Below are 15,054 nucleotides of genomic sequence, written 5' to 3' on the forward strand. Positions count from 1 at the left end.
TCGAACTTTGACGACAACACTCGTGCATGTCCGTACGTCATGCCGCGTGCATGTCGTTCCGAGTGCGTGCGCCTGTAGAGCTAATGCGATGCACCATTGGTCACTGGTGTTGGGGCACACATTGCGGACTCATTATAAGTGCAACAGGGCAAAAGTAACAAAAGTGAAACCAATTTTTCTAACAAACATACACAATGAGAGATTTTCCTATGGGAGGCGAACCCAAGATTTTTTTTTGGTGTTTCCTGTATTCTAATAGTACCAATTAGTGAAGTATTTTTAAAAGTATACAATAATGTGTGTTCCATTTTTTTTTTAGCACTTTGGAACTGGAATCAGATATGGTATCTCTTTCGCTTGAGGCATAGTTGGGAATAATGATCTTTCAATAAGGTGTCCTTAAACATTGATACTTTTTTGCTTATTTGTTTCAAATTGTATCCCATTTCCTCTTTGCGTTTTCTTACTTTTTTTTTTTTTGATATAGCCACCACATTTCTTCATATAGTTTTGTCTTCTTTTTCTCTTTTATTGTATTTTTGAACGTCAACTGGATCTTAAAAATCAAAGTGTAAACAAAGAGTAGATTACCGTGATTCACTTTTAGAGAGTAAATTCCCTTTGTCTGGTAATGTACGTGACTTTATGACTGTTTGTCATTTACTGCAAGGGTTTGATCGAGACCCCCTGGACTTCAAGGCATCGGTTTGACTGATAACCAGGGGTATGTGAGTATCTAAAGAAAAAGATTCCTTAATGAGACAAGTGCGCGCAAATGTTTAGCTGCGAGGTTGGGGGGGGGGGAGGGGTTAATAGTGTCAAACAGTGTACATTTAGTATTTTAAACAAGGAAACTGCGAGTAGATCTGGTATTAAGGCACAGAAAGTGGAGGAGCAGTGATGCCAGCAAGTTAGCAACTTCAAGGTTTATCTACACATATTTTCTAGGTTTATGTACACATATTTTCTAGGTTTATGTTCACATATTTTCTAGATTTATGTACACATATTTTCTAGGTTCACGTACACATATTTTCTAGGTTTCGGTACAAATATTTTCTAGGTTTATGTATACATATTTTCTAGATTTCGGTACAAATATTTTCTAGGTTTATGTACAAATATTTTCTAGGTTTCGGTACAAATATTTTCTAGGTTTCGGTACAAATATTGCGAATTGAAATGGGTAATAACTTACTATGAATTGCTTAGAGTTGAATTGTTTAAAGTTGTTGGAGTTTGGAGGTTTGTTTAAAAAAAACAACAAAAAAAACAAAAAAAAAAAAGTTCTACATCTGATCACCTCTCCATGCGATGTGGATGTAGAAGCTTTTACATGTTCGGGCAATGTTGGGGAGAATTTTAAAGTGTTCGGGCAATGTTGAGAATATGAAAAAGCTTTGACTTATTCGGGTAATGTTATTGGAGGGGGGGAGGGGGCTTGTTCATTTTTGGGGGGGCAAGGTGGGGGGAGGGAGAAGTTTTTACTTATGCAAACAACGGGGAGGGGTGTAAGAGAAGTTTTTTATTGTTCGGGAAACGTTGGGGGAGGGGGGGGAAGCTTTGACTTATTCTGTCAAGTGACAATGTAAGAAAAAAAAAAAGGGGGGGGGGGAATAGGTTGGGGGTGGGGCGGGACCTAGAACTTGTTCTTGCAATGTCTGCAGATGGATACACTTGTACATTTTTTTCATTCGGGATAAGTCATCACAATGTTTTCAATGTTCTTTTTGGACAGCAAATAAAAGTGATTGTAGTGACGTTATATGGTTTACCATTTTAGTCCCTAGTCATTGCCGGGTTGGGCCAGGCTCAGAAAAGACGTGCAAGAATTGAGCTTGATTTCGGTGGTCAGAGGCATTCAACGGCGACAGATTTTGTTTCAGAAGTTATGGCTGAAAACCTTATTGATACAACACGCATGATAAGTAATGGATGTTTACGCTCTAGTTCAGACTACTAAGTACGCGACTCAAGGTGCAGTAGAGAGATTCCTGCAAATATATTCCACCCGTAGTCATACTCAATCTAACCTGTTTGATCAGCCATCCTTTAATTTATAGGGCCCCAGGAGATTAACTGAAGCGAAACGATATTATTATAATTTCTTTTTTTTAAACACGGAACCAATGAATCAGTTCAGAGCTCGGCTAGTTGAAGTGGAATCCCCCCCCAACCAACAGAAATGTGTAAGGTGTGGCGATGGGGGAGAGGATGTGGAAGGTGATGGGGTGGATGGGTGGGGCGCAGATGTCATCAAACATTGGCTAGTTAAATAGTCACCACCCAAACATACCGACTAATATACATGTACGACTATACAGGGACGGTCTTAGGCATAGGGCCCCGCAATCTGTAGGACCGGCCCTGCGACTATATAATATACACCCCTGGTTCAAGGTTAATAAGTTGGAGTGATACAATGGAAAACAACAAGCTTAGTGTTCCTCTAAATACTCAGAATGTGTGCAGTGTTGGTTAAAGAACAAGTTGGGAAACACTGTTTTAGAAGAACGGTGACGTCTCTGGCGTTCAAAGTTGTTTGGTCAAGCAGAAAAATAGGATCAACAGTCAAAATAAAACGACACCGAGGTCCAAATAAAAGTGTACATTTGGCAGCTGATTTTATTTTTAAAGCCAATTTAACGCGGCAGCCAAGCAACCTATGACTGACGCGGGGGAGGCACAGAAACCAAATTAATCATCAAAGGTAAATTAGTGCAATAAGTATCTACATCGCGAGAGGCATGTTTTTTTGGCACGCGGTACAATCGAGATCCTACTTTGGCTCACCCAGTGACACCATGGCTCAAAGGGGCTCAATGCGTCGGGTCAATGACCGATAGGCACCAAAAGGGGCCATTGAAAGAAAACAACAACGTTGTATCCTATTCTTGAACCCGGTAACATGGGTACCTTTGCTTTGCTATAGGGCTCACCGATCACCTAAAGTTGTAGGCTTAAACTTACACGTATACTGTTGTACACAAATAGTGTGGCACTTACCCAGTCAGCTAGATCAGAAACAGCCTTAGTTCACCAAACAGAGATATCTGAGTGAGTAACATCTGATGCACGGACAATAATGACCTGACTGGTTGGTCTGATAGGGAGTCTTTTGTATTGGTTGGGTTGGGAAGGGGGGGGGGCGTGTGCAACATCTGTAGCCAAGCAGCATCGACAGTATTGCTGAAGTTTGGCTCAGAATCGCGCGATAGTGGTTGTAGGGGCTGGGGAGGGTGTGGCAACATCAAAAAAAAAAAAAAAAAAAGAAAGCTTATATGAAATGAAGTTGTATCAATTAGTTTGTATCAGTCATGTCATTAAATTTGTAACAGAACTAGACTAACAATAATAAATATGTTCGGTTAGAAATATTTTAACGAACTGTTTTTGTTTAGCGCAATTTCATGCTTTTAGCTCTCTCAATGCACTATGATCGTATCGTCTGGACCAGTTGCGAAAGGGTTGGGTGGGAGGAGAAAGAAGGGGGATCTGTGTTAGTGTTACCGCGATCGCTTTTTAAAGGCATTTATATAAAAACGTTGAACGACCAGAATTGGAGCTCGAGGGCTCAAACCTTCTCAAGGAAATACACTAACCACTGTGCCAGGGAAGTGCTTATGAAAATAGAAGGTTTTATAGTTATCTACTGTTAGTTTCAAACTTTAAAGCGGCGACCTATTTCTCTCTATAAAGAGGACTAATTCAACTTATACCACCACATTATTCAAGTACAATATCTTTCCCTTGTTCGATACCAAACAAAATAATTAATTACAACAGTTGGTTTATTTTATTTCTATTGGTTCTTGTGTTGTCAGGAAAAAGAAATAATAATTGTACAAAATTTCAACTTGATCCGAGATTGGATGTAGGAGAAATAACGTGTAGAGACTTTTTACCAGACAGACAGACAGACTGAGTGAGGTGATATAAGCTTTGTGTAAAAAAAAACAGCGGATGAATTCTTTTTATAGAAAGAAATAGAAAGAGGAGACAGAGAGGAAGGCAGCGACAGAGCTTCATTAAATAAACTCAAGGAACGTCTGTATCAGGATTTGAAGAACATTTCAAATGTAATGCGTGCATGAAGTGGAAACAGTGTACAGCTTTGGTAGCAGCCATATTATATATATTGTGTGTGTGTGTGTAGATGAGGCTAGTAGCTATAGGTAGCTTTTACGTGTTGCTAGGGCCAATTGACCCGATCCAGGATGTATATAGATGAGGCTGTTAACCCTCATAGTGTGTGCGTAAATAGAGTAACAGTCTTTAAAATAGTAATTGGCACACCATTCCATCAATTTACAAAAAAAAAACAAGGAATAGGGCCTATTTAAAAGACTCAGAGAGAGAGAGAGAGACGGATGTTCCATGTTATTGTACATCTATTTCCTAGATACATAGGTTCACTATTTAACGTGCTAGCGATCTAACCAAACCACATCTCGTGATACAACGTATTTCGTAATCTAGACAGTGTTAGAGTCTCTCGACTGGGTAAAATGTTTTCCCCCTATTTTTTTAAGTTCAACCTTAAGAGAGGTATTCCTTTTTCATATGCAGTGTACGTGTGGCCAGAGTGTCTTGATCTAAAGCAGAACTAAACATGCCCGTCCATTGCAGGCCAGCCAGGTACTGCATAACGAATGATGGCTAACATTATATTAATTACGTCTGACGCAGTTTGTTCGTTAAGCAGCGGCCCCCATGCTTTTTAATTACACAAACGCGCGTGCGATTCTTGTCTGTGAAATCTCTACACACCTAAGACGAAGGGGGGCCGTGTTCTAGTCATAACTTGATAGCCAGAAGACGGACACAAAATAAAGAAGCTCTGGAGTCTGTTATGTAGGTCCTGTCATGCCTTTATTTGTATTTACCCCATTTGATTCGATACAAACTCCACTGTTGACAAAGTTTCAGTTTGGAAAGAGATGTAGACAAACACACATTCACTAATAGGATGGGGGGAAAAGAGGGAGGGGGAGTTATAATAATAAATCGTACTTCGTATTACTTACTTATAAAGTCTTAACAATAGTAACCAAAGACTCAATGGACTGGTCCTTTACATCTGCAATACATATAGTGTGTACGGCAGAACGAAGAGAACGAGATGATAATACATGGAAACTTTGTTTACCATTCACCATCTAGACCTAATCTTGTAGTACAGAAATGGAGTTGTTGTTTGTTTTTATATTCTACATGTGCGAACAAACCTTCTCTAGTTGTACAGGTTTGAGACGTTCCTTCAAGACTCAAGATTATTGCAACCAGTTCAAACCATCTCAGGACAACGGGGGATGGAGGCGGGCGAGTCTCGAACCCGGGATCATCCAGTCCATAGCACATACGACACAACCAGGCAGACATCTCTACTATATGACCCTGGACTTTTGTCCATCCCCACCCCCTTGCGGAGGTGATGAAGATTATTTATTTACCTAGAGTTTAAAGCTTTTTAAAAGTTATTTTATGAAAACTAATAATTTTAATGGAGAGTTGAATTTCCCCCTTTCCCCCCCCTCCGCATGTGTCACAAAGAAAAAAAAACATCTCTATGACAGGAGCAGATAATAAAAAGAATGTTCTACAAGCCCGATGAATGAAAGAAAACACGACTTGATATCTTCACCATGTAACTTGGGCTAGAAACTCCACATCATCATCAGAGTCAACTACGTACGTATTGATAGAACACAGATGTCTTAGAACGTGTAAAACCAATGTCAAGGTAATTTAAATAAGATCCCAGATTGTCCGTCGATATCATTCATATGCATTTTTGTAAAAGATAAACTCATCAAATATGATCAAACAAACATTTACTTTTTCCCTAAGAAAATATTAGCTTAGATCTATTCGACAGAGACGTAATAGTTAAACTAAGATAAAATAGATAAGTCCATTTTATTGGTCCAAACCAAATGGTAGTCCAGTCCTCAACGTTACTACTAAAACAACCAGGGCCGGATTTAGACTCGGTAAGGCCCTAAGCTATTTGAGGAAGCAATATAAGGCATTTTATTCCCTTGCTTTTTCTTCAAAATAATCCCCCCCCCCAGCAAGTGGGGCTTTAGCTTATGTTGCCTATATGTCAATCCAGCAGTGACAACAATAACACTATAGAGGCAACGGTAAACAACACACCCACGAAACACTCAACCAGCGCTATGAGTATGAATCTCTACTTGTGGACAGCGGTTCACGAGGGTATCATGTGGACAGCACAACTGCTTTAACTTTTCCCACAGGGACTTAGCGTGAGCTCACGGTCTTTGACTAAGTTGTTAATTAATTTTACGATACTATTGTAAAGATTTTATAGACTTACTTAATGTCCAGAAAACTTGAGATCTATATGTGAGCAGGTAACTCCATTTTACGTGTGAAATATAGAGTTAATAGAGTCTATGTTTTGAACAAATCCAAGGGAAAAGTCGAAGACTGTTCTAATAATTCAAAGGTCTTGCGGCGGACGTTACAACTGACAGCAACTTAATTGCCACAGTGTTAAAATATATATATACAACTAGCTCTAGACCTGTAATTGATGTATCCAATGCAGTGTCAGTAATAACAAAGAACGTATTATTTAAAGACGTAAGATCTGACTAGTAGAAGTGGTATTGTGGTCTCTATATATCCAGGTAAATTAACCAGTGCGAATGTAAAATAATTAAAAAAACAGGCATGTAAACAGTCGCCGTGTTGCTACACACACAGGCTAGAAGAAGACAACACAGTCATTACATATACACACCTCGTAGAGTTAAGGTCCTAAACTTAACTGGTAAGTCGAGTACTAATATGGTGTGCTATACCTGCGTGCCGCATCTCTCTTCACAAAATCAACAGGTAATGTGTGCACCCCTCTGGCGTGTCCCCCCTCCCCCCTTTCCTCCATCTTCTGTGTCGCACACCCTCTCCGCTCCCCCCTCCTTTCCATCCACTTCCCCCCTCTCCTCTTTTCGCCATCGCTTCTCTAACTCCTCCCCCTCCCCCTCTTTCTACATGTACCGGAACAGAACCGGTTGACGTCGTTGTTGTGTGTAGCTGTGTATGCATGCGTGGTGTGTGTGTGTGTGTGTTTGTGCTGGCGCGTGTATGTGTGTGACAAATACCTTGACGGGGATATTTTTTTTTCTTTTTAAGAGGGGCGTGTTATCACGATTTAAAGAACCCAAGAAACTGGCCACTAGCAAGCAAGAAGTGCGGGAAGCGAAAGAAGCCGTGAATGAATTAAAATGAAATAGAAGAGCGAACATCCACCAGGCAGGTTATAGTGACATGACGTCCACCAGGCAGGTTATAGAGACACGACGTCCACCAGGCAGGTTATAGAAACATGACGTCCACCAGGCAGGTTATAGAGACATGACGTCCACCAGGCAGGTTATAGAGACATGACGTCCACCAGGCAGGTTATAGACACATTACGTCCACCAGGCAGGTTATAGAGACATGACGTCCACCAGGCAGGTTATAGAGACATGACGTCCACCAGGCAGGTTATAGACACATGACGTCCACCAGGCAGGTTATAGACACATGACGTCCACCAGGCAGGTTATAGACACATTACGTCCACCAGGCTGGTTATAGAGACATGACGTCCACCAGGCAGGTTATAGAGACATGACGTCCACCAGGCAGGTTATAGAGACATGACGTCCACCAGGCAGGTTATAGACACATGACGTCCACCAGGCAGGTTATAGACACATGACGTCCACCAGGCTGGTTATAGAGACATGACGTCCACCAGGCAGGTTATAGAGACATGACGTCCACCAGGCAGGTTATAGAGACATGACGTCCACCAGGCAGGTTATAGAGACATGACGTCCACCAGGCAGGTTATAGAGACATGACGTCCACCAGGCAGGTTATAGAGACATGACGTCCACCAGGCAGGTTATAGACACATGACGTCCACCAGGCAGGTTATAGAGACATGACGTCCACCAGGCAGGTTATAGACACATGACGTCCACCAGGCTGGTTATAGAGACATGACGTCCACCAGGCAGGTTATAGAGACATGACGTCCACCAGGCAGGTTATAGAGACATGACGTCCACCAGGCAGGTTATAGAGACATGACGTCCACCAGGCAGGTTATAGAGACATGACGTCCACCAGGCAGGTTATAGAGACATGACGTCCACCAGGCAGGTTATAGAGACATGACGTCCACCAGGCAGGTTATAGAGACATGACGTCCACCAGGCAGGTTATAGAGACATGACGTCCATCAGGCAGGTTATAGAGACATGACGTCCACCAGGCAGGTTATAGACACATGACGTCCACCAGGCAGGTTATAGACACATGACGTCCACCAGGCTGGTTATAGAGACATGACGTCCACCAGGCAGGTTATAGAGACATGACGTCCACCAGGCAGGTTATAGAGACATGACGTCCACCAGGCAGGTTATAGAGACATGACGTCCACCAGGCGGGTTATAGACACATGACGTCCACCAGGCAGGTTATAGAGACATGACGTCCACCAGGCAGGTTATAGAGACATGACGTCCACCAGGCGGGTTATAGACACATGACGTCCACCAGGCGGGTTATAGACACATGACGTCCACCAGGCGGGTTATAGACACATGACGTCCACCAGGCAGGTTATAGAGACATGACGTCCACCAGGCAGGTTATAGACACATGACGTCCACCAGGCAGGTTATAGAGACATGACGTCCACCAGGCAGGTTATAGAGACATGACGTCCACAAGGCAGGTTATAGAGACATGAAGCCAGAAAAATAAGACGAAGAGTCCTTAAACACAAAGTCATTGTGACCAATGAACCTCGCAACTTGCTGTTTCACTTTCTTTTCCTCTCTCTTTCTCGCGCTCTTTTTCTCCCTCGCGCCACTCCCAATAGTTAGTCTCAGATTCGGTCTGATTTCTCTTAATCCCTATCCCACTGTCATAACATGTACTACACTACCGTAACATGTACTACACAACCGTAACATGTACTACACTACCGTAACATGTACTACACTAGCGTAACATGTACTACACTACCCTAACTTGACATTGTCACTAAGACACGAAGACGAACGACATACCTCTCCATTGTCTGTAAGTGAACCTTCTATTGTGTAACAGAAATGATGATTCAATGATTTTTTTTCTTTGGTAAACGCCATTGGAGGACGTTGACTAGGCAAAGACAGCGCCCCGTGCACCTCTCTCTCTCTCTCCATCCCACGGTTAACGAAGGTGTCATATGGTCAGCACAACGACCTACCGCCTTTACGTTTCCACAACTAATGTCAAGTACCCATTAGTTGATATGTACCCTCCTTAATTTCAACCTCTCTTTTTTTTTTGTAGAGGCACCCTAAAGATCCCGAAATTTAAAATCGAAGGATTCGAACCCGGGACCCTCGGTTCGGAAGCCAAGTGCTTTTCTACATAGCCACCAAACCTCCAGCTGATGAAACAAGTTCGTTGACAAAAAGAAGCAGTAGCGTCTGATTTTTTTTTTTATTTTTGCAATTAGTTATTGTTCTCCCTTCCCCTCTCCTCAACTCCCTGTCTTGCATGTTGTAGATGGGGAAGAAAGAGAGGGAGGGAGAGGATAAGAGTGAGAATGTAGAAATAAATTGTAGAGAGGAAAAGACCTACTCAAATATAAAGCATTATTCGTTATTCATTTCAAGGGAACCCTCAAAATTTTCTCTCCTGCGATGTTTGATGTTTGAGGTCGAATCGGATTTTGATCTTGTTTGTTTTGGCATTGGAGGTGTGCTTGAAATTCTTGTCCGCCAAGATTTGACCACAGCTACACGAGAGAGGGGGAGAAATGAGGAGGATAAGAGAGAGAGTGAGAGAGAAAGGACGAAGGGATAGAGGAAGGGAGATGTTGACAGACATTTATAGAAGAAAAGAGCACAATGTGCAAAGAAAGAGAGAGAGAGAGAGAAAGAAAGAGAGAGGGTCGGAAAGAGAGAGAGGAAGAGGAGAGGGAGAGTGCAATTTTGTCGCATAAGAAGCTACGGTGCAGTGCAGTGCATAGTTGTTCTCTCCAAAACTGAAGAGCTCTTGTGTAAGACATTACGTCATCCATGCTCAGAACATCCGGTTGCTTTATCAAGGGCGGTAATAAATATATTATGGTGCCTCCTGGCAATGCGCATGCGCTCCTAATCTAACACATTTTCCGAAATAATGTAATAGTCTACGAGTAGACTTCATCCTTTTAGGGCCTACATACTCAATGATTAGAAAGCAACTAAAGGCCTATATTTCTTATAAAGATAGTAGATGTCACCGTCTGCATGCTTCTAGATACATTATCAAACTTAACATAATGACAGATAGACCTAGAATTAGATGCCCATTATATGATATAGAATTTGTATAGAAATGCCCAGGCCGATTTTGATACCCAGTCCGCCCCTGAATAGGGCATTGATGTTTCTACCTATTCATTTTTTGGAATGGAATATGATGCCTTTATATAAAATGTAAGTAGACATGGGTGGAAAAAAAGGAAACAAATTGCTTTAAAAATACGAAAGTTCTGTGCTATTGTTAAAGTGCTTTATAATTAGACTGGCGTTTTGGGGGAAATACCGAAAATAAAATACAAAGATTTGATAGAAAGCTTGCGGTTTTGCGGTGGTCAGGTTGCGAATCTATTAAAAGACGGTTCTTAGCACGCGGCTAGTAGGTAAAAGGAACATGTGTAGGAAATTTCACGCTAATTCGTACGACAGATTGAGATATATCTTGATCATTGAGTCAGCCAGTCAGTCAGAGGTAACTTAGAAATATGATATAGACAAGAGAGACAGACAGAGAGTGAGAAAGAGAGAGCGAGAAAGAAAAGCAGGGAGAGTGAGAGAGAGAAAAATAGAAAGGAGTGTGCGAATCTTATATTTGCTATATTCTTACCATAAATAATTATTGTTTCCTTTTACTTAAGTCCAAGAGTCTACACGAAACTTTCTCTTGGACGCGTAATAGTAGGATACAAAAATAATCACTTACCTATCAAAAACGAAATAAAAATAAATATCTTCTAAAAATGTATAGTTTTTGTTTTTGTTTTGTTTTTTGTTGCACACAAGCGTGGCACGCGTTGAAAGCAGAAGACATTACACTGACTATAGACCGGAGCCACTTTCATTGGAACAAAACCTTAACATGTCACATTTTTGTCGTGGCCCAACAAGTGGAAATGACGTCACGATTTACATACAATGATTAACTTTAAAACAAACTCATAGAATTTAGGTTACTGAAAGTTATAAGGGGGCGGGATATGGAGTTTCGCCCCTGTTTCTGCGTAGAAATGTATCGTTGTATCGTCTCTATCAGGAAATGTTGCCAGGTAATGTTACATTTATGAAATGTGACAACTGGATTTGGTTTTCATATTTATAAAATCTAATTTGGCCTAACTTTCTGAAAAGAGCATAGCCGAAAACAACAACAACACATGCTCATACTAACACACACACACACACAAACACATGTACACACTAGCAAACAAGTCACACATTATATCATACACAAACACACATTGACTAAAAATGCATAATTACAGAGGGCGCATGGCGCGGTCTAATAATTATAAGTTCCACGTGACAGTCCAAGGGGACGTAACTTATGTTTAAAACCTGTTGCCAGAAGTGGAAAGAAAAAAAAAACAATTAAAAAATATCTTCTTTGTCTCTTTCTGGTGTGTACTGTATAGATCTGGATCTATATAGATAATCTACGTGTGTTTCTCTGATGCAGACATTCTGTTGGTTACCTCTCCCCCCAGAGTCTCCTTTTCTTTTCTTTCACATATGTAGACCTTACTTCTCAGCAGGTGCCTAGTGACTTGGCTGAGTAGAGGGGCGAGGCTGAACAAGTTCAGGTAACGTTATCTTGGAATGAATGTCCGGAAAGGGCGTGTAGATGAGGCGTCGCAATGGTGCCTTGAACAACGGGGAGTCATTGTTTGGTTATATTGATGAATCCCCCGTTTTAATGTAGGACATTTTTAAAACATTATTGCTGTCATTCAGAAAGTCCAGATTGATTTGTTAGAATTTTTGTTTCATGTACAAAGATCTAGACTAATTGTCAATAAGAAAAGTTTAATTTTAAATACTAAAAAATCAATGTACAGTGGTTCTTATATTTTCTCGTTCAAGACCAAGGAACATTTGTTTTTTCGAAGATTGATTTGAAAAAGTTGTCACTGTACTCTGAGCGAGTTTACCAAACGTCAGTTTATTCACAGCAGAGCCATGTAAAGTGAAAAACTAATGTGGACTGCTCAGAATTTATTTAGCTCTGAATTCCAAACTTTTCCATCAAGAGGAAAATTAATACTGTGACAATGTCTCAAAGTTCCACCCCCACTCCCAATAATATTTTCGTTTATCAGCGTCAAACTTTTTTTTACGATCTTAATCTAGAATACAGGTTTAGCTTAACATTTTGAAAACAAATTCAAATTTATTTCTTAAACCTTTAAGGAAGATTCGTTGAATATTCATCATAGTTAAATGTGAGTTAGTAAAAGCTGAACTCAAAGGCTAAAAGATATACAGTAAATACTTTGCAGTACAAAGTAAATATACAGTTAATACTTTACAGTACAAAGTAAATATACAGTTAATACTTTACAGTGCAGAAGTAAATATACAGTTAATACTATAGAGTACAGAAGTAAATATACAGTTAATACTTTACAGTACAAAGTAAATATACAGTTAATACTTTACAGTGCAGAAGTAAATATACAGTTAATACTTTACAGTGCAAAAGTAAATATACAGTTAATACTTTACAGTACAAAGTAAATATACAGTTAATACTTTACAGTGCAAAGTAAATATACAGTAAATACTTTACAGTGCAAAAGTAAATATGCAGTAAATACTTTACAGTGCAAAGTAAATATACAGTAAATACTTTACAGTACAAAAGTAAATATGCTGTAAATACTTTACAGTGCAAAGTAAATATACAGTAAATACTTTACAGTGCAAAGTAAATACACATTAAATACTTTACAGTGCAAAGTAAATTTACTGCAGAATGGACTACACTTTTGTTTACCCAGTTGACGTTTGTGAAAAAAAATACTAATTCCTGATCGAAATAAAGTGTTATAAGGAGTTGAATGTATGGTTAGAAGGAGGCATAAAGAGAGGTATTTATAAAGAGATGATGGTATACAGAGAGTTAAGGATAAAGAGAGGCCAATAGGGCGGCAAGCTCTTTCCACAGAGATCGATCATAGGCAACTTCCATAACCCATCCGCAGGACTTTAAGTCTTATAGAAGATGCGAAGGTATAAAGAGGGTTAGATATAAAGAAAAGGTGTTATAAAGAGAGATAGGTATATATTAATTGCGATAGCTATAAAAGAAATACAAATTATGTATTAAAAAGGGGGCTGATATTTGGGGGAATGGCGCTAAAAGAGACAAGTATAACTTTGGTATGAAAAGATTTTGGTATAAAGCGAGGTTGCAGAAAGATATATGACTATAAAGAGAAGTGGGTGAGCAATAGCTACTGCAGTTGAAGGTGTGTGCGTCTGAGTTAATAAAACAGAGGGAGGCTACGAGAAAGTCAGTTTTTGAGACAACAGTCTAGGTGAGACGCGTCAAACTACTTTTGTTGCTAGGAGAGCACGTGGGATTCAGTTGCCGTTTTAAGAAACTCTGACAATTTAAGCCAGGTGATGTATCACCTGACGTTCAGGTCTTTAAAGTGCTCAGAGGTTACAAGTTACAATGTGGTCTTGCTTCTGAATCCCTGCCTTGCATTCTTAACCTTTGCATGATATTCCTATTTTATTAGATCTATCTTCTTGTCTAGGTAATAGCATTGATTCTTTCTCCTCTTACATCAATTTAATCAATTGATCAATCAATGCATCTACACAGTTATCTAATAATATCAAAAGAAAATAAATAAATTCACGCATTCAAACTTCCACTCATTAATGCATTAATTCATCAATCAATTCATCTTTCAGTTTATCAATACTCCAGATATTAACAGATTTAATCATAATAGCTCAAGATCACATGAGTTACGTGGTGTAGGCACGAAGGTCTCAAGAGATGTGTAAACAGGAAGTTCTCTTACCTATTTGGGTCGCGAACGTTCAAGACAGAAGATTGGGGAACGAAAGGGAGTTAATTGGAAATGAAAAATGATCACTTTATTTCCGGTTCGATATATTTCTATTTAAAGACCTATAAAAGGGAGATGCAAGATTATCAATTAATAAGTTTCAGGGTGCATGTCAAATAATTGAGTGAATCTATCATTGAAATTAAGTTGTGTCTTAATAACATGTGTTCAATCTTGTCGTGATTTCTACGTGGAGAATTAAAGTGTTTTAATTGGTAAAGTGAATTTCTGTCGTTTATTTACTTACATAAATATCCCCGACCTACTTTGGACATTGGGTCATATTAACCATCCAATTTCATCGCACACAGGGCAATACACCTAACCATCAAAAAACATTGTTTTACTAATGCAAACCATTGTTCTGAAGATATTCACCATCCTGATGCCAATTTTCGTTTACTATTAATAGGCCTAATTGTTGAAATGCACCCACATTAATTTCGACCTCCCTTATTTTTTTGTAAATAAACCAAGGGTAGTAAGAATAAAGATGATGGTTGGTTGTACAGGCATCAATAATGTGTACAATAAAGTGAGATCGGGCTATTTATCATGCGGTCAAATGTTCGTCTTGAAAGATGACTTATCAAGGAACCAGTTTATCTATGTTTATCTATGTTTATCTATGTTGTTTTAACTTCTTGAACAACACAAAGAAGGTGATGATAGGCCGATGTGAAGATGTGGATTTTCCCAAAACTCAGACAACACATTTCTAACCCCCCCCCCACCTCTCTCTCTCTCTCTCTCACACACACAATTAGAGGATGATAAAATGTGAAGGGAGGAGCTTGGGTGGTATACGTACTAGAAGGACCAGCTTGGTAGGTGGAGGGGGGGGGGGTCAATAGGGTTTA

At 39.8% G+C, this 15,054-nt stretch overlaps 1 protein-coding gene across 5 annotated transcripts in view; it reads right to left on the minus strand.

The window, feature by feature from the left end:
- Positions 1-15,054, minus strand: part of LOC106069039 (epithelial splicing regulatory protein 1-like) — an 89,774-nt gene that overhangs the window by 72,821 nt on the left and 1,899 nt on the right. Inside the window, exon 1 of one of the 5 annotated variants that reach the window (XM_056036381.1) lies at positions 6,773-6,913. The exons of 2 other annotated variants lie outside the window; for them this stretch is intronic. The gene's annotated coding sequence lies outside the window, so the exon portion shown is untranslated. Of the gene's footprint in view, positions 1-3,006; positions 3,107-6,343; positions 6,448-6,772; positions 6,914-15,054 lie in introns of those variants that run through there. 2 more of the 5 variants (XM_056036379.1, XM_056036380.1) reach the window with 2 other exon arrangements.

This window comes from Biomphalaria glabrata, chromosome 7 (genome assembly GCF_947242115.1).
Source record: "Biomphalaria glabrata chromosome 7, xgBioGlab47.1, whole genome shotgun sequence".
NCBI classification, from domain to species: domain Eukaryota; kingdom Metazoa; phylum Mollusca; class Gastropoda; family Planorbidae; genus Biomphalaria; species Biomphalaria glabrata.